At 48.6% G+C, this 20,049-nt stretch overlaps 1 protein-coding gene across 4 annotated transcripts in view; it reads left to right on the top strand.

The window, feature by feature from the left end:
* SAMD4A (sterile alpha motif domain containing 4A) overlaps positions 1-20,049 on the top strand; it is a 265,015-nt gene that overhangs the window by 77,239 nt on the left and 167,727 nt on the right. The window contains exon 1 of one of the 4 annotated variants that reach the window (XM_045287725.1): positions 6,780-6,795. The exons of 2 other annotated variants lie outside the window; for them this stretch is intronic. The gene's annotated coding sequence lies outside the window, so the exon portion shown is untranslated. Of the gene's footprint in view, positions 1-6,779; positions 6,796-7,359; positions 7,381-20,049 lie in introns of those variants that run through there. One more of the 4 variants, XM_045287724.1, reaches the window with a different exon arrangement.

Raw genomic sequence — 20,049 nt, 5'->3', positions numbered from 1 at the left:
TTTATCTTTATTATAGCGATAATTGCCCGCGCCACAGAGTTACTGTGACAGTGAACTATCGTTATCGTACATAACGTTCTTAGCTCAGTGCCTGGTGTACGCACACAGGAATGTGGATTACACAGTGGCCACCATTAATTATTATAATGGCTGCTGCTGTTATTTGTACTATCTGCTCCAACCTGCAGTCTGGACGGTACAACAAACGTGGTAGTGCAGCCTTGGTGAAAGAGCCTACCATCCTTGCTTCTCATGGGTGTTACAGCCTTACTGAGAACATCTCGCTTTCCACAAACTCGACTTTCTCTTAACAGAGACCTCAGGCCTGGGGCAGGTGGGTGGGGAAGAGAGGGAGAAGGTTAGAGTCATGGGCAGGAGCCACTGGCCACGGACACACCCAGTTGAGCCCCATGAATCATTGGCCGTCAAGGTGGGCTCAGCACTGCCCTTCACCTTCCTTTGAGAGGGCTCCGCCCACTGGCAGAACTTCTCAGTCTTTCTCTGCAGAGCTTCCAGCCCACATTCAAGGCTGGGTTTTCACTGCTTTGCCTTGGGGTTCCAGTCAGTCAGCTCAGACCACTCTGCTTTCGCCTCTGGTCTACCTGAGGCCGCTATGCTACTTGCCTACCTTGGCCAGAAGTTCTGAATGTCCAGTCGGTACTGACGAAAACACACACCCACACTCTCACCGGCCGCCCCTTAATGGGTCTGGCCCATTGGCAAAGATGTGAGAATGTTCCCATTCTGCTATTGACAAATGGCTGCATTCTAAAATGTCAAATCCTTGCAACTGTTTGCATTTTCAATAAGATAGGTCTGACCAATAAGACTGCATAAACTGGCTCTTTGCATTTGGTAAAATATGACTGTGGTCTTTAGCTTGCAATCACCATATGCAACCTGTTAGCCCATGTAAGTGGAGGAAGAGAAGCCTCCCTGTAGGCCTTTCCCCAGGTAAGCTCTGGGGTTCCTGTGCTTTGCCTTAGTTTTGTAAATGTGTTTAATGACCCTAAAGCTCTCTAGCAAATCTATGAAATCCCTTATCTGTGTCTGGGTTGTATGAGGTCGCAATCGACATAGAATCAATTATCTATTGCTTTAGGAGGAGGAAAAGAAACAAACCCGCAGGAACCTCAAAGCATCCGCAGGAAATCATACGTATCTCATTCCGCTTGCTTGACTCTCAGGTTTTGGAACTTACCGTCCAGTGGCAAGTGGAAGGGGGTCTTGTTTGAGGGACCGCCTGTTATTCTCTGTGGACCTTTAATTGTGGAGAGCAGGCAGTTTTGTTTGCAAAACTGTTCCTGGTTTTCATTAGCAGTCTGGCGGCGACAGCTAGCTTGAGCTGTTTCCTCCCCTCACTGCTCACAGGCAGGGTGCCGAATGCTCAGAGGTGGCACTGGGCTCTGTGGATGGCAGCAGCGTTCTCGGCGCGCCCTCACTCCGCCGCCCTCCATTGTCGCAGCTGCAGGTTGTACCCCCGAGAATGAGCATATAACTGATGAGCGTGGCTGGTGCCTTGCTGGGGACTTGGGGAGGAAGCCATTCTCCTTGCACCCCACCAGCTGTCTCCTTCCACACACAGAGACCAGGGTTTGCCTTCCCTTGAAGAACTTCCTTTGGGGCTTTCACACCAGCGTTCTTCCTCTCCCTATCGGTAACTCCATTCCACCTGGCTCGTAAGCTTCACCTCTCTCTGCTTCGTCCTTTCAGCCCTGCTGAACAAAGGCTCAGCTCTCACTTCCTGATGCCCGGATCCTCTCCTTCCAAGGAGGTTAAGCAGCGTCCGAGCTCAGGGCGCGAACCGCTTGGGGCTGAATTCAACTCCCAGACCTTAGTCCACGTTCTCCTCCGTGAAATGGGGATCATGTTATTACTACTCCAGAGGCCCACTGTCAAGTTGAGCACGATAAGGATCAGATGCTCCCAGTCATGCCAGGTACGTGGTTATCACTCAACAAAAGAGAGCTTTCTCCTGCTCCTTATCACTAGCATCCCCGAGCCGACACCAGGTCTAAAGGCTGGGACCCTTCGTACTTCTGACATCTCTCTTAAGTGTTAGGCCCTGCAGAGAGCAGCGTGGTGCTCTTGAGACTCATTTAGTGCGGTGCCGGTTTGCCGTCCACCTTGAAGTTCGAGTTCTTAGAATAGTTTTCTCCTCCCTTCTTCACTACGCTCATTCGTTGCACCCTTGAGATTTTACAAAGCACTGGGGTTACAAATGCTAAAATCCATAACGCAGCCCCGGGAGACAACGAGCACTGTGCTCTCCGGTTTCTCCATGTCGTTGTCGTTGTTGGATGCTGTGGAGCCAGTCCCACCTCCTAGCCACCCTGTGTCCAGCAGGGCGGCACTGTGTTGCCCAGCCCTGTGTCATCTGCACGCTAGTCGCTAGGTTTGAGCCCCCTGTTGCAGCCACCGTGTCCATCCATCTCACGGAGGAGCTTCTTCGTTTTCATTGATCCTCGGCTCCACCAAGCATGGTGTCCTTCTCCAGGGACTAGTCTCTCTACATGTGCGAAATGTTCATATTGCAGAGGGGACGGGCATGTTTTGCCTAAGAACCAGCCAGCAAGAGGGAGACCTGAGATTCGCACCAAGTCCAGTATAGTGTTTTGCATCGCAGAGCGATTTTTCTGTGGTGGGCCAGTGACCTTTCATTTCTGCCTGAGGCTTTTATCTCTAAGCCATTAAGTTTTAAGCTCTTAGAAGGATAATAGTTCTAAGTCTTTTTAAAAAATGCATACAACCAGTCCTCCACTGAGGGAGAAAGAGGAGGCTTTGTTCCCGTAAAAATTCACAGTCTTAGAAACCCACAGGGGCAGTTATACTCCGCCCCGTATGGCCGCTGTGAGTCCAAATTGACTCCATGACAGCGGGTTTGGTTTGGGCGAGTCCGCCACCAGCACCAGCTGAGGGCAGAGTTAAAGTACTGGTAATGTTGCCCACTGGGAAAGTCATCCTTGGGGGTACTGGTAGAGAGGACTGCACTCCCCAAGGGACACCCCTGGGAATTGAGGGTGGGTAGAGCACACCAAGAGGTGAGTGATAGAATTCTGACCTTTCATAGGAGAGACCCGTGTTTGAAACCCGTGTGCCTCGTGCCAGAGGAAGCTGGCGTTGCTGTGACCCGGAACAAGTGTGAACAGTTTCTAGACTGAAATGCACTGGGAAGAAAGGCCTGGTAGTCTACTTCTGAAAATCACTGTAGGGGCCACAGTGTCCTGTCGGCAGCTCATCACCAATCACGGGAACGAGGCTTGGCCGGACCGTGTTTTTTGTTTTATTGTAAAGGGGCTGCCGTGCATCTGGGGTGGCTTGAGGGCAGCTAGCACACACACAGGACAGCGAAAAAGATGCAGTAGCTGGTGTTACAGCCGGACATAGACCACTGCTTCGTCTGGGTCTAGCACTGGCTTTCCCTAGAAGAAGCCTTCTGAATCTACCTGGCTGGGTAACTTCTTGTTCCCAGTTGTGGTCCCCAATCTCCAGACAAATCATTGGTCTACTACCTCAGTGGAGGAGCAGTTTGCTCGCTCATCACCAAGCTTTCCCTCCATACCAGGCGCGTGCCCCATGCTGGGAGTCACCGTCCTAACAGAGATGAGTGGTCGCACTGAGTGTGCTGAGTGGCGTGGGGGTGGCGGGCGGGGGGCTGACTTGGGGATGGGGTGGAGTCAGATGATGTCGACCAGCATTCTGAGCCAAGGGAAACCTGCATCTGCCGCAGCCAAACCTACAAGCCCCATGTTTCTGAACACACGCCCTAAGCCTGTGAGCTTTAAAATGTGTCGGGAAATAAGTCACGCAGTGTCACTGGTCCACCAGATCCCCTGGACGACAGAGAACTCAGCAGAGACGGCCGCGGATGGAGGAGTGGTGCTGGGAAAGGCCTGCGTTGTGAAGGGCTCCGTTTCCTCAAAGATCCCCTGGCAGCTGTGTGCTTCTCCTACCTGGGATGGAAGACTGGTGCTTAAGGAGGGGCAGCATCGACTCTGCCAGGAACTCGGTCAAAAAGCATGAAGACATCACTCAATGCCATGCCTGGCTGTATCCACTGGTTTATGCTGCTTTTTTAAAAAAAAAAAATCATTTTATTGGGGGCTCAAACAGCTCTTATCACAATACATGCATCCATTGTGTCAAGCACATTTGTATATTTGTTGCCATCATCATTCTCAAACATTTTCTTTCTACTTGAGTTCTTGGTATCTGCTTCTCATTTTCCCCCCTCCCTCCCCGGCCCTCTCTCCCTCATGACCCGTGATAATTTTTTAATTATTTTGTCATATCTAACACTCTCCTATGTTTCCCTTCACCCACTTTCCTGTTGTCTGTGCCCCATGATCATTGCGATCAGTTCCCCCTTTCTCTCCCCACTTTCCCCTGACCCTCCTGGTATCACTACTCTCATTATTGGTCCTCAGGGGTTTATCTGTCCTGGATTCCCTGTGTTTCCAGCTGTTATCTGTACCCATGTACATGCTCTTGTCTAGCTGGATTTGTAAGGTAGAATTGGGATCATTATATTGGGAGGGCCGGGGGAAGGAAGTATTAAAGAACTATAGGAAAGATATATGTTTCATTGGTGCTATACTGACTGACTCATCTCTTCCTTGTGATCCTTCTGTAAGGGGATGTTTATTTGTCTATCGATGGACTTTAGGTCTCCACTCCGCACTCCCCCTCATTCACATTGATATGATCTTCTTAAATTCTGGGTCTCTGATGCCTGATATCTGATCCCACTAACACCTCATGATCACACTGGCTGGACTTTGTTGTTTCCCAGCTAGATGGCCACTGGTTTGTCTTGTTTCTTTCTAACAGAACTAACTTTGAGAAAGAACTACAGGAAAGTAAAAGAAATGGGAATACACTTTGTGGTAATCGTTTCTTTTAGAATTTATACCCGATGAAACCCAAGATTAAAGATATCCCAAACATCCAACTTTTCCAAGACGCTCTTCTGCTCCATTTCCCCATCTTGCCGTTATTCCCTCATGTTCCTGGGTTCTGCGATTCACTGCAGCGGCCCACAGAAACTCAGTGCACTGAGGAAATGTCTCACAGGGTGGTGGGTGCTGGTCAGCCCCGGATCCAAAGGTCAGGCAGAGGTCTAGGCAAGTGCAATTTCCAGAGCCAGAAGCCCAACGTGGGAACAAGTCACAGCTGGTCTTCTTCTACCAACACTCAGTCAGGAAACAGGCCTGACTTCCCAAGGAGGGGAGGTATGTTAGAACTGCATGGTGGTGCCAGGAAACATACCCTCTCCAAGGAAAACAAAGGGTGTTGTTTTCATCTGCACCCCCTACCAAGGGAGAGTTGGAGGTGCCACTGCCAAGGACCCTTGGGGTGTGGTTTGGTTCACACCTTCTTCTAAGGTGGGGTCTTAAAGAGGACCCCAAGCAGACAAAAGAGGTGGTTGGGTCTGTACCTTCTTCAGAGGTCAGATCTTAATCCCATCCTAATCCTGTCCATTAGTGTAGTAGAGAATGGCCTCCACAATGGGATGGCAGCCGTGAGAGATCTGGATTAGAATTGTCACATGAAGGGTTGTGGCTGCAGGGGCCATATCAACGGACTGTAATGCATACCCTCCAAGCTGTTTGCCTTACTTGTGGCGCTCACTGGGTAAGCTCATAGGGGTCCCTAACTCTATGCAAATGAATTGACTGTGACCCTTCTCCTCAGTTCAGTTGTTAGCAGCAAGGGCATGCCCCACACCCTTGATGGTGTGGTTTTAAGTTCTCAGGAGGTTCTTATGCTTTTGGGATGAAACTAGACATTGGCAAATGTCAGCCCCTTTATGGAAGTACCAGCAGTAAATTGTTTAATACAGTCTTAGATTTTGTGACCCTCACTCTTTACCTAGGAAAGAGAAGGTGGGCAAAGCAAAGATGCTGATCGTATCTTCGGTTTTGAGAGATTGTTAACAGTTCATTGTGATCGCTGTTCTTAGGGGTATGAAATGAGCCATGTCAGAACCAGCCAGAGCGAAGAGCCAGGCGTGGAACATGTCCTGTGGACTGTGAAACCCTGCTCACTGAACTTCTTTGGTCCAGGAGACAGCTGCGACTCCCCAGGAGCAAGAGAGGAGTCGCAGCAGCAGGGCGTGAAGCTGATCATAGGACAAAGCCATGGGTTTCCCAGTGCAGGGAGCTAGGAAAGCTTTCGGGCAGGAGCTTGCCTTGTGGAGTGGGGTGCCTCTAGGCACGTCATTGGGGGAGCTGGGTTTGCGGACTCCCAGAACCAGATTTGAGCCTCCTTCAGGCTGATGCTAATCTTGGAGTGGTGTGCCCTTTTGGCATTTATTGGAAGCCCTAAAAGAGCTTTGTAACATTGCGGGAGCAGGACGGAGGCCAGATCAAGAGGTCAAAGGCCAGAGAGAGTGGCCTATGGGCACAGCACAGAGGAAACTTGTCTTGATCAAACAACCGTGTCCCCAGTGTTTCTCTTTTAGACCTTGTTAACTTCTGCAATCAACCTCATAATCATGAGTATTGTCTGTGAGTTCTGTGAGGCCATTGCAACCAATTAGCCAACCCCGCTGAAAAGCAGAGCGTGGGGTGAGAGGGGTGGGTAGTGTCAGGATTGGGAAGGAAGGTTGGCGGCTGGAGGCAGGTCTGACTTCAGTGTCAGGAACTAGCCGTGGGCAGCTGATGCTGATGAGTCTCCTCCGTCACCGTGTGAAGTTAGAAGAGGTCAGACACCACCCTCCTGTCATTCTTTTTACATCAAGGATGGCACAAGATTGACAGCAGGCGCTTGGGGTAGCTTGTCCTCGTCACTGTGGTAAGCATTTTAAACTATCCCTGAAATGCCTTGGTAACTGGCTGAGATAGTCGAATTTCCCTGTCGGCCTGTCGGCCAGGGCTGGTATGCTGGCTGACATTCAGTGGTGCTATAAGACACCTGAAAAATATGTGAGGCAAAGCATTCCAGGTATGTTTCGATCGTCAGTTATTGCTGATTCTGTTTGTGCCTGAAAGAGTGGGTTTTTTTCAGCGGTCACCGGGATCTGGTTAGCTTCTCCTCTACTGAAGGGCATAGTGGAAAACTACCTTCATCAGATGTGAGAAGAAATTAGTCTCAGGTGTGTTGGGCACTTTGATCCTAGAGGAGAGAGGGCTGGCTTGCTCTCTCTCCCAGTCTTTGCCTACCAGGGGCAAGAAGAAAAGCGGGATGCTTCAGGCAGGGTCAGCGGCTGAGGAAGGAAAGGTCTTCTCCTGAGCGGGGTGGAGGGCAGACCCAGGAGTAACCCATTAGGATAAATGCACATTGCAGGCAGCTGGGGAAACAGTCCAGGGGCATTTGAATGATCTGGAGATCTGAGAAGAAGCACTTGGAAGGGCTCTCCTCTCCCGGCGGTGATTCGCGGTAAGCTGGAAACAAAGTCTGTGTTTAGCTCAAGAACTTTTGTCATTCCACAGCTTTCACGCCTGCTGTAACATGTGAGCTTTCTAGAATGTTCTGATGGCGAAAAGAGGTAGAGTTTGGCCAGAGTTGTTAACGCATGGTAAAGGCAGACTCTCTAAAGACGAGTGTTTCTAATCAAGTTTGGGGAAGGATACCAAGGTTATAATAGAGTAGGATTGGCCAGGAAGGTTCTACCTTTTAGCGAGTGTGTGCATTGAAGGGCTGATGAATAATGGCTAATGCTCATTGAATGGTGTGCAAGGCGTTTGGCTCTGTAAACCCAAACCCTGCACCCGGTGTCAGAGGCATTCCCGCTCATAGCAGACCTAGAAGACAGACGAGAGTGGCCCCCACGGGGTTTGCACTGCTCTGAATCGGCACGGCAGTAGGCTCCCTCATCTTGCTCTTGGAAGAGGGGCTGGTGGGTCCTAAGCCGGCCTCTCGCCTGGCAGCTCAGTGCTTAACTCCAGTGCCACCTTGGTAGGCCCTTGGCATAAGTTATCACATGTATCCCTCACAACCCTATCAATCAGGAAGATACGACTTTTAATGGCTACGCTACAGACCAGAAAAAGCAGGCATCTGGGTAACTTCCACAGGGTTGCGCAATGAAGTACGAGCAAGAGTCAAATTCCGGCCGAAAACTCCTGAGTCTATAGTCTTAGCCCTCCTGTCACGTCGCCTCTGTTTAGATTCTGTGTTGCCATTAGGTTCCAACCTAGAGAGCCAAGGGCCAGCAGAATGAAACTGCCCAGCCCTGCCTGCATCGTCTCCACAACGGTTATGTGTGAGGCCATGGTTGCAGCCACGGCGTCCGTCCTCCTCACCAAGGGCCTTCCTCTGTCCTGCTGCCCAGCTGCTTGACCCGCACGAGGTCCTTTCCCGGGGACAGCTCTCTCTTGCTAACATGCCCAAAGGCTACGAGGCAACATTTTTCCACGCTTTCTGGCAAGGTGCATTCTGGTTGTTTGTACTTCCTCCAAGACAGCTTGTTGCTTCGTTTGGAAGTCCGTGGGACTTTCGGTATCCTTTGCGCAGGCCACTGTGCCAGCACCTCGATTCTTCCCTGTCCTTTTCGTATTCATTGTCCAGCTTTCTCATGCCTATGAGGTGACTGACTGGCATGTAGATCAGTGTCCAATGCAAGCCCCAATGAGAATCTCAAACTTTGGTTCCAAATGAGTTATGTTTTTGTAAAGTTGTAATAAATTCGGGATTATGGTTTAGGTCTTGAACACCCGACAGTGCTGCAGAACATGTGACGCGTCACGTGATAATGATCATGAGCATTAACATGTGACGCGTCACATGATAATGATCATGAGCATAAGCTGCTGCTAAGCTGCGGACGAGGGTGGACTCCAGCACCAGTAAGCTCAGTGACGTGGCTACATCCCTTGACCTCTCCAGCCTCAGTTTCTTCCTTTGCAGCATGGCGGAATCTACCAGCTGAGAGCCTCCTCTTCCCTGATGATAACATTCAAATGTTTGCTGAAATTACTTCCTAGTGTTCTTAAGGGACATTCAGAGTAAAGGCTACCAAAAGTTAGAGGACCCATCACACAGGTTTATGTGTTTAAAATTAATTTATTTCTAAAACTGATTTTATTTCTAGTGGCTAGTATCAGTTGCCATCGAGTTGACGCTGACTCGCGGCAACCCCCAGTGTATCAGAGTAAGACTGCTCTGAGGGTTTTCAGAGGGTGCTGTTCAGAAGTGTGCCATCCACTCTTTCTTTTAAGGCATCTCTGGGCAGAGGCGAACTGCCAACCTCTCAGTCACAGCCCAGTGCCCTACCTGTTTGCATGATGTAATTTGGAAATTCAAGGGACTTTGTCGTCGCTGTTTGGTGCCGTTGGTTCTGCCTTCAGTGTAGTTTAAAGAAAAAGGAGAAAAAAACAAAGACAGACATACAAACATATGAGCAAAAATCCCAAATAGAATCCATAGATTTTAAGTGGAAAAGCAAAAATGTCTTACTTCTCTGTCCTCTTGTCCCTGTGTGGGACTCTCCCGCCATCACTGCTGGTCCGCTTTCTCCTTCCAGAAGTGGGCCGTGTGTACATGGCTCTGGAATGTAGAAGACAGGTTGCCTTTGTGACTCACAATTTAAAGACACCGTGTGACTATAAATTCCTGGTAAAAAGAATCTTCAAGCAAAACCCACTTTTATAAAGCACAGGGCTTTCAATGTCCTGTATATCTACTCTTATCTTCTTTTGCTCCGAAGTGCAGAAGGCACTCTGCGGGAGAATCGATTTAAGTTATGAGCATGGAACTGTCAACTCACAAGCTTCGAAGCATTAACCTGAGCTCTCCTTCTCTTTGAGCCTTTTACAAGTTGACCACAGACGCCGTCTAAGGCAGTCTCACTATAAACATGTGTCTGCGATTATTAGGATTTGGAGATCTAGCCGCCGCCTCCAGTTCTCCCAGAACCTCAGGTCTTGAAAAACGTCCAAACAGGGTATTGTGTAGCTTTCCCGTTTTGTCTTTCAGATCACTGGAGGGGCGGGTGGGGGTGGGGGGTGCTACACTTCCTTAATCCTTCTGTTTTCCAAAATTGAATTTTAAAATTGCTAGGAGTTTTCTTCAGTGAACCCCAGCACAGGCCTGTATATTGTGCCTCTGTTTCTTTTGCTGAAGAATTCATCCTATGAAGGCCCAGAAAATGAAAACCTACAATTTGGGTCAAGGGTCTTACTCAAGTCCATTCCACGTGGCAAATGAAACAAGTGATTCCGGGGTTTACTTTCTCCGCGGGGCCCAGCTCCTTGTGCTGTAGAGCCACGGGGGTTGGCCTTTTCTGGGCTAATTTTGCCATTAACTTCTACACTCGGGCATACATCTCAGGGAGGCTGCACACACAGCAGGCAGCAATACAGGAGAGAGCCCAGGGTAGATGTTTTGCACCCTTGCCTGTTGGAGATGAGGTCTCGTGACCTCTCTGCTGGCACCTCGGTGCCATTTAGCGTCCTTGGTGGTACAAGCAGTTAAAGTGCCCCCAGACACTGACCGAAAGTTGGAGGTTTACGGCCGCCCAGAGGTGGCTCAGAAGCAGGCAGCCTGTGGAACAGTCAGCCAGGCAAGCCAAGCCTGTGGCACACAGTTCTGCGTGGCCCCCCTGGGATCCCCGTGAGGGACTGGCAGCTGGTTTTCTCTCAGGTGCAGTTCAGGCACACACTTACGGGCCATCTCCCACACAAACCTGTGCCCCGGCCTCAGGAAGGGTGGGTTACCCACAGGTTTGCATGTGCTGACTCACTATAATGAACGGAATTGTCCAGGGACTGTCACTTTGCAAAGAGGTTTTTGATTCTTTAGGAAAAGGTGCTGTGGGGTTGAGAGAGACGGATGCCAGCCAGACGTACAAGCAGAATCTTTGGTGGCAACATGAGATTATTCACTGTAGATTAGTAAACACACACAGGCCTGTGCTTACCTGGTTTGTTGGGAAAGCTTCAAACACACATTGGTGGGCCCCATCTCAGAGCTTCTGATGCAGGTGGTCTAGGATCCCCCTGGCCACTGAGTCTGTTCGGACCCACCGTGGCCCTCGAGGGGGTTTCTGAGGCTGTCAGTCTTTCTGAGAATGGGCAGCCTCATCTTTCTCCCTAGGACAGGACCCGAAAATGTGCGCTCCTAGCAACTTCCCATGTGTCTGTCTGGGACATTTAAAAACCATTCCGAGAACATTGGGCAAACCAGCTTGGCAGACTCAGTGGCTTTGGATGATTGAGAACACACTGTCGCATCTGAATTTCAGCTACCGATGGCAAGAGAGAAAGAGATGTCCCCTTCTCTGAATGTGTGGAATGTGTGTGCTGATTTCATTGTCCCCTGGGATGGTGCACCAGGAAGCATGCAACAACAAAACAACCACATCTAGGTGTCCCCCCGATGTGGTTTTTCTCTCTATGGTTCTGCCCTGCAGATTGTGAAAAACACTGCATGTGTGGTTGTGTCCTGCCCAGTCAGCCACATTTCACTTTTAAAATGAAATCATCCTTCTTGCATTTAATTAATGGAAACTTGTTCCATTTGCCAAGTAAGGTTCCACTGTCCCTGAACCAAATTTTCCAAAGGATTGGAAACTATGGGGCTTTTATACAAGAAGCAGATTGAAAACATTCAAATTTAGGTTACTCTGATACTTATTTTCCGATACGTGTTCTTAAGTAGCACGTGTTACATTGTATCAGAAACATTCGCGAGCCTCCGTGCCTCTGTAGGACGAGCAACTGCGGTGGAGCCTTCTTTCCGTCTTCTTGTTAATCTGTTTAAGTACTATACAAATTTGCTTTATTTATAACTCTTTAAAATAAGTGCTACCACCATGGTCAGCTCTATCATCGTCGTTAGTTATTATTGAGTGGGTGCTCGATGTCAGTAATCGAACCAAATGTGTGAGCTTTTCACACAGCCACCCTCTCTACCAAAGGCGGTTATCATTTCTTTGTTTAGAGATGTGTAAGTTGAGGACAAGGAGGGGTTAAGTAACATGCCCCAAATCTGGTGAAGAGTAGTGGAACAGAGACTCGGGACTCGAGCTGGCCAACTCCAAACGCCAGATGCTTTCCTGCGGTGCTGTTGCTGTTCTTCACCCCGCCCTGAAAGCACACGCACCCCGGAGATGCCTCTGCAGGTTGCCAGTCACTATTGGCCCTGCGCCCGAGAGAGAGCTTGTGGTCTAAAATAGTCAACCTGATGGACGAGATGGTGAAGGCGTAGCCCCGAAGCTGAAGAAGACACCAGTGAATAATGATTGTAAGCATTTTCTCAGCACAGAAAAGGAGTTTCATGAAAGGAAATGTATGCTCATGTAGGCAAGGAGAAAGAGTATCTAATCCGCCGTCCTTTCCAATTAGGCTGGAGCTCAGAGAGGAACATTTCGGGAGAGCTTTCGGTGGAGAGGGCACGGTATTACAGTTCAATCAGAAGGCACCGTTGGGTGTGGGGCATATGCAGAACCACGCGTGGGTTTCGTTTGTTGGCTGGTGTGAGTTGAACTATGCGAGGGGACAGATTCTAGCACTACCCAGTTGACTAATGGGAACTTTCCTTGACTTCTCTGTGCAGGAGGGTAAACCCCAGCAATCCCTGAAATTCAGCCGGGGTGACAAAAGCACTGGATTTTTAACTGATTTAATTTTAATCAAGTTAGGTGTGAAGACGGCCATGAGACTTGTGGGACAGTGTGGGGACTGGAGAAGGCAATCGAGGTGGTGGGAGATGGGATGGGAGGCTGACAATCATGAACCTGAACTTGGGTGTCTGACCACTGGAGGGCCATTGGTTGCAGCCACCTGAGGGAGCTGAGTGATGGAGGAGGAGTGGGCCTTCCCACACAAGGCACCTAGGACAGGAACAGGAAGACGAGAAGAGGGCAAATAGAGACCTCATGGTGGAGAGCATGGCAGGATTTGGCAGTTGGCTGATGGTGGTCTGAAGTAATAGTGGCACTTGGCAACTACTTCAAGGCTCCCTGCCTGCTAATGTGGGAACAGCTAACTCCCTTTTGCAGCGTCTAATTTTTGTCGGCACAAGGACATCTACCTTGAGAAACCTTAAAAGCAGAGTGTGGATTCTGAGACTGGCTCAGAGATGTGGGCTTAAAGATCACTGGATACATTTAAGATTTGCATAACTGACTGCCGCCGTGTCCATTCTGATTCACAGTGATGTGAATCCCAGACTGTGCTTCATTCCCAGGCAGACAGCTCCATGTTTGCTCTCTTAGAGCCACTGGTGGTTCTTTACCTGCAGCCACCTTGCAGCTCGCAGCCTAATGCCTAGCCCACCGAGCCACCAGGGCTCCTTAGCACTCCCAGAGAGATGACTAATCCAGGTGAACAGATAGTAGCACTCACAATGCGTACATGCTTAGGAATGAGTAATGAAGTCAGTGTGACTGGAGTGGGGTGAGCGAGGGGAATTATCTCCACAAAACCCATTGCTGCGGAGTCAATCTAACTCCTGATGATCCTGCAGGACAGGATGGAACTGCCCCAAGGTGTTCCCAAGGCTGTAATTGTTATGCAAGCATGCTGCCACACCTTTCCTGGGCAGCAGCTGGTGGGTTTGAACTGCTGACCTTTGGGTTAGTAGCTGAGTGCCCCAGCACTGTGCCACCAGGGCTCCCCAGCAAAAGAAATGGTGGTAGGGAATGAAGGTGGAGGTCGCTTTGAGGCTGCAGGACTATAAGGAACCACAAAGACTAGGTGAAATTTAGGATTATATTTTAAGTGGGCTGGAAGGTCTCTGGAAGGTTTGAGAAGGTGAAATAAAAATATCAGTTAGCTTTTTGAATGAGTATTCTGAAAGTAGTATGGAGCATAGAATTTAGTGCTAGAAACATAAGTACAAATGTGCTTGACACAATGGATAGATGTATGGACTGTGACAAGAGGTGTGTGAGCTCCCACTAAAATGATTTATTAAAAAGGAAAGAAAGAAACATGGATAATAAATAATGATAAACAGGGAAAAAAAGAATTTAGTGCTAGCGTAAGAGTGGCGGTCTGTTGTCGACCAACGAGTGTTCATTGGGGCACCCTTTACAGTAGCCCCTAATGGAACCCGTCCAGCAACAGCAGACGTTTGGAGAAACAAATGTGGTTTGTCCAGCATTGGAATATTGCTTGTTTATTCAAGAGAAAGGAAGTTCTGATCTCTGCTACAGCATGGACGAGCTTGCCAACATCCTGAGAGAATCAGATATGACACAAAAGGACAAGTGCTATGTGATTCCACCTATGTGAAAACTCTAACGTGGGCAAGTGCATAAAGACCGATTTTAATTAGCGTTTACCAGGGGCAGAAGTGATTGTTGAAAGGCAGCGCTGAGTTTCTATTAGCGTGGTGGACAAAGTTGGAAAGAGATAATGATTGCATAACATGGTGAACATAACGTCGTTGGGTTCAACACACAGCAATCATTGAAAGAGAAAATATTTTGCTCTTACGTATTTTACTACCACTGCCCCAAAGAGTACAAAATTAAATATTCCAAAGAGTCTGTAAAGTTAGGCAAGTGCTCATTCGGGTACTTTCCATGACGCTTAATTCAATGAATTTACAACAGTAGTACATGATATCGTCTAAATAGATGTGATAATAATCACAGAGGTAGACACTGAGAACTCAGTTTGATTATTCCAGTATTTCTGATGAGGGTTGGTATTTGGTATTTATGCCGGAGGCTCTTTTGCAGGCAGAGTTGCTGGATTTGTTGCATGATTGAGAGAGAGGAGTGGGAGAAGATTCCCTGGTTTTGCCCCAGGCAGGTGAGTGATTCCATTAATGAAGATGGAGCTTCGGAAGGAACACCAGGTTTACCCGATGGAGCTTCGGAAGGAACACCAGGTTTACCCGAAGGATGGAGGGGACAGTTTTGGTCGTGTGAAGTTCGAGATGCCTCTTCAATAACCAAATGAGGTAGCCGTGTGTAGGCAGTTGAGAGTCTGATATGCACTTGGCCCCTGACTTGGTGAATTGTGGTTTAGAAATGCTTCGCAGAGAAGGGAGAAGCTAAAGGGAAAGAGAAACTGAGTGGCAAGAGTTCTAGAGAGCGGAGCAGCTGGGTTGGGCAATGGGAAGTCACAGGATCCCAGGTTCAGAACTGAGGAGTTGACCAAGGGGAGAAGCATGCGTTCTGGTCATGTGGTCATGTGGTCATCAAAACAGAAAAGGGTGATGAGCTCTTCAGGGACCCGTGTTTTTCGACTGACATGGACATCGATCCCACACCGAGGCTGAAGCATAGATCTCAAAGAAGAGGTGGGGGGGCGGGGGGCAATCACCCCAGGGATGGAGAACTGACGGCTTAGTTGGCCCAAGTGCCCATCCAGCGCCTGGGGAGATGGCAGGCTGCAGCATGACCAGTCCTTTGCATGAAGTCATTTTTTGGTTGTTTAATCAAAATTGCTTGCCTCAAGGTTGAGTAACAGAGTGGGAAGTGTTTACTTAAATAGTTTTTTTTTTTTCCTCAAGCAAGCATAAATGTCAGGATTTAGGAGAATTGAATACTGAAAAAAGAGCCTTTTAGAAAGGGAAACATTTTCTCATTTGCCTCCCTTTGTCACACAAGGGTCTCCTGCTAGTGCAGTGCTTAAGTACTCAGCTGCTAGCAAAATAGTCAGAGGTTTGACCCTGCCAGCCACTCCTGTAGCCATTTGCTTCCATCAAGACTTACAGCCTTGGGAAGACTGGGGGAAGTTCTACCCTGGCCTACAGTGTTGTTATGAGTCAGAAGCGAGCCTACTGCAGTGTTTTGGTTTTTTTAATCACACATAGTCATCTTGACAACTTTTATAAATGTTGTAATATTTTTTCCATGTCGTCGTTCTTCTTTTTTCCCATTAAAACAACCCGTGGTGGTTATATTTGATATTCATTCTAAGCCCGTTAATATTTTTGCCATGGTTAAAACAGCAACAGCAATCACACTGCCACGAAATCGATTCTGACTCGCTGAGCCATAGGGCAGAGCCGAACTGCCCCCAGAGGGTTGCCAAGGCTGCACATCTTTTGGAAGCAAGCTGTCACATCTCTCCAGCAGAGGAGCTGGTGGGTTTGAACTCAAGCATTTGGTTAGTGGCCAAGTCCTTTTCACCACTGTGCCACTAGGATCCCTTTCCATACTGGTACCCACTTACAATGTCCTAGGGCAGCAGAGGTGACTAAGACCTCCCACTTAGGACGTGATCATTCTAGGGTGGACCGACTCTCTTGTTTTCCCACCTGCTTGCTCTTTTCTGCCTCACGAAGTCCACAGTCGGGAAATGAGTGAACATGAACCACTCCATCAGATACATGTACCTTGTTAGCAACGCTGAGATTATTAACCTTGGGAGAGAAGGCTTAAAGATTGGCTGGTCAACCTCTTCCTCCTTTGTTGAGCTCCCAGTCCATCCTGTTCCTGAACCTGTTAACTTATTGCATAGGTCACCAATAGTTGTTGACAGAGATAAACTTGGATTCCTGCTGGGAGGGCCCCCATCTCATTGGCAGGTGGGTTCGCCTTCCTTGTTTGCCAGCAGGGTTCCGTTGTTGAAGAGCTCAGGCCATTCATCCGCGGTCGCTCCTGTTGTCTATTTACTGTCTCCTTGTACTCGCCCTTGCAACTGGTCTATAGTTATGTCTTGTGGGTTGGCAGTAGGGAAGAGAACTTCCTTCCGACCCTCGTGCTCAAGCAGCTGTTTCTGTTTCTCCAAAAACACCAGTTTCCCCAGCCCCCAGCTGGTTCCTCCCGCTGAGAAGCCCAACATATGCCAAAGTCACTGCTAGACCAAGTTCCTCCCATGACAGTGTAAAGGACTCGGATGCCTCTTTCCACCAAGCCCCCCACCCCCAACTTTACAGAGGGTTTCAGCCTGTAAGAGCTTATTTTGTCATCTTGCTTCTCATCCCCTAGAAATTACTGGTATCTATTTTTTTCTTCTCAGCAGACTCAGAACAGATGCGTGGCCCGACTCATGCTTGCCCAGAGCATTCTTTCCCCTGCTTGACCTTTCGGTTTTTGTCTCTCATTCCTATAGGCTCTCTACACTGAAGTCATAGGAGATCAGTGTGTGTGTGTGTGTGTGTGTGTCTGTCTCATTCCTATAGGCTCTCTACACTGAAGTAATAGGAGATCTGTGTGTGTGTGTGTGTGTGTGTGTGTAATGTCTTTGATCCAAAAGCTGAGCATTGCACTTTCTGGCTATTCTCAGCTCACCCACTCTGCAGTGACCCTTGTCACACATTTGCTTCCCTGTTATCACTTCCCGGGTTAGAGGCCCTGGTGACAGGGAGTCACTATAAATAACAACAACCCCAAGTGTATTAGGATTAGCTCCGATTATCCTAAACTGACTAGCCTTTTCTGGATGTAGAATCCCCCGAGACCTGTTGTAGGGATGTGCTGCACTTGACTTGGCTGTTGACTCAGAATACTGGGGCTTTGGAGTGACTTCCACAAGTCACTTACAGAAGGATTCACTGGTCACAGTGCCTGCCAACTTGCTGTGCATGAAAGACTTCTTATTTATTGTAAGGCCCAGGGGAGAGGGGCTGAGGTGGGCACCCAAATCCTGAATCCTTGCTCAAGAGTCAGAGTAAACGCATTGGCTTGCTCCTCCCATCACCTGCGGTGGTTTTGTGAACTAGCAGAAAGTGCACCTCTTTGCAGTCACAGCCCCCTCTGGACTGTTGAGCAGAGACCTTGGGCCAGTGTGCACCTGTACAACTGTACTGCGTGGGAGCCCAGCCCTGTGCCAGTGGACTGGAGGGAAGGAGGGTGGGACATAAGGAATCCATCAGGCCTGTCAGTTACCTGAGAATGATGTGCACGTTTTTGGGGGGAGGGAGTACCCCTTCATAGAGTCACCCTAATAGTGTTTCTGAGACTGGAAATCTTGATGGAGACAGCCAACCTTATCTCACGGAGCAGCTAGTGGATCTGAACCACTCGCCTGGCTGATACCCAAGCCACCAGAGTTCATTTTAAAACCTTATAGTTAAAAAACAGATCACCCTGTACTTTCATTTTTGCACTGAACTTCCATTCACTGTGCCTCTTACCTCCGCGGGGTTTTCTGCATGTGTCAGTGTGATGATATCAGCAAACACTGGAGGAGACTTGGGGAGTTAGGCATCGCAAGTTTGCTTGCATGGTGTGAGTAAGTTCTGGCTTCTCCTTTCTTCCTCAAGTTCATTGCCATTTAACAGGTTTTATTTTTAAACTTTCTAAGGATGAATGAATATTTTGCACTTAATGTTTGATGTGCTGGAATTGAGCTTTTAACATTTATTTTAACATGAGACAATTTGCTAATCCGGTGTACTACCCACAAAGATTTTGAAAATAATCTCTGCTGAATATTTAATATTTAGATGCAGTCAAGTTGATGTCGCACTGAGATTTCCATGATGTAAATATTAATGCAAAGGGCCTCTAATAAAAAACATTATGTATATTTTATATTTTAACCTTAATAATGTGAGCCTTCTACATTTGTTTACCAGCTCCTCTTTCCTCTACCTCAGTAGTTTCTTAAGGGCTACTATGCTAATTTGACAGCACATGGTGGGGGGGTGGGGGCTGGGGGCGTAGGCACGTTTTACAAGCAGATGTAGAAGGGGAGTACATCATTCTGTGAAAATATAGTATGTTTGTGTATACATACTGGAAGGAAAAGAGAACGAGAAAGAGAAAGACAGGCATCATATAGCACTCTGGTTTATTTCTATCTGAGCCCTGAAGCCATTCCCGGTTTGCAAAGGCCCTGGAGTTTTGCAAACGGACAAACAGACTCATTGGTCCTGGTTCTGACCTCAACATCTGAGCAAAAGCCACAGCCATTTTCTCATGCTCATTGTAATGACTGCATTCCCCTTCCGGAGCATCATTCCTTCTGATTCCTCTCTACCATTTGCCCTTCTTTTCCAGTGAGGGGTTCAGCAGTCGGTTGCACTCACGGGTTAGAATTTCTCCACAAGACCCTGCACCACAAAAGAAAGGCAGGCAGGGAGGAAGGGAAGAAACCAGAAACGAACGAACGAACGAATGCCTTTCCCCTCCCTCTTCATCCCTAGCCTGTGCAACACGCCTGAGGATGGATAGCGAGTGCCTGTCCCTGTCCCGAGGCCTCCCCACACCCCCTGTTTCAGTAGGCGAGAGAGCTGTGTCCGTTATACCTCCGTTTGCACGAGATTCCTTGCCATATACAGTGGTGGCAGGCTGGTCAGCTCCCTAGTTTGTGTGACTTGACTTTTTGCTTTATAAGTGCATCGCAGTGATCTGCAAGTGAAAGAATGCAGCTAACCAGTGTCATTTGGGATCTTCTGAAGTGCATTCTTCAGACCAACTTGTGGCATGCCAGCACATTCCACTCCAGTGAGGTGGAGGATTTCTGGTGGCCAGGCTGGGATCTGTACGAGTGGGGTGGAGTGGGGAGCTGCTGTTTAAAAATACATTTAATTATATTCCTTCTCTGCAGGAACATTGATACCATTTTTAGCCCATTACGAATCCTGTGATTTTCATTTAAATCAGGTCCATTATCTTATTGACCTAGTTTGGTATCTAGATTTTTTGGGTAATCAAAATGTTCTATTTCGGGATAACTTAGTCCAGAATCATTTGTAAAGGTTGCGGGCCATTTAGAGAGTGTGGGCCTTCCACATCTGTGTACAGGTGGGCTGCATCTGTGCTTGCGCAGTGGAGACGGGCACGATCAGCACGCTCTTCCATCTTCCATCTCAGATGCTTTGAGGGGCGGGCTTTGGCAGGATGCCACGGACCTGCCTCTGGCGAATCTCGTGAATGGATGGTGGGAGGGTTAAGAAATTCTGTTTCCGTGCACAACGGGAGGGAGAAGTCTGGATTCTCTCTCCTTCTCTTTCTGTTTACGGTTTTGTGTGCTTTTTCTGTTCACCTTCCCTATCCCTCTTCTCATCTTTGCTTCCTGTCTTCCGCCCCGCCCCCCAGCCCCACCCACCCAAACCTGTAAACCGCACACAAAACTGCTCGCTCACACTTTCCAACCCAAGCGCGTGTGGTCCCGCTTACTGCAGGCCTGGCCTCTCTGTTGTTCCTTCTCCTGGTTCTTTCCTTTTGTCCCCTTCACCGGCTGTGGGCCCCATCCC

The sequence above is a fragment of the Echinops telfairi genome, unplaced genomic scaffold (assembly GCF_000313985.2).
Source record: "Echinops telfairi isolate 266 unplaced genomic scaffold, ASM31398v2 ScPeMD7_18;HRSCAF=68, whole genome shotgun sequence".
In the NCBI taxonomy this organism is placed as follows: domain Eukaryota; kingdom Metazoa; phylum Chordata; class Mammalia; order Afrosoricida; family Tenrecidae; genus Echinops; species Echinops telfairi.
The sequence above is the reverse complement of the archived record's forward strand: the minus strand, read 5'-3'. Positions and strand labels throughout refer to the sequence as shown.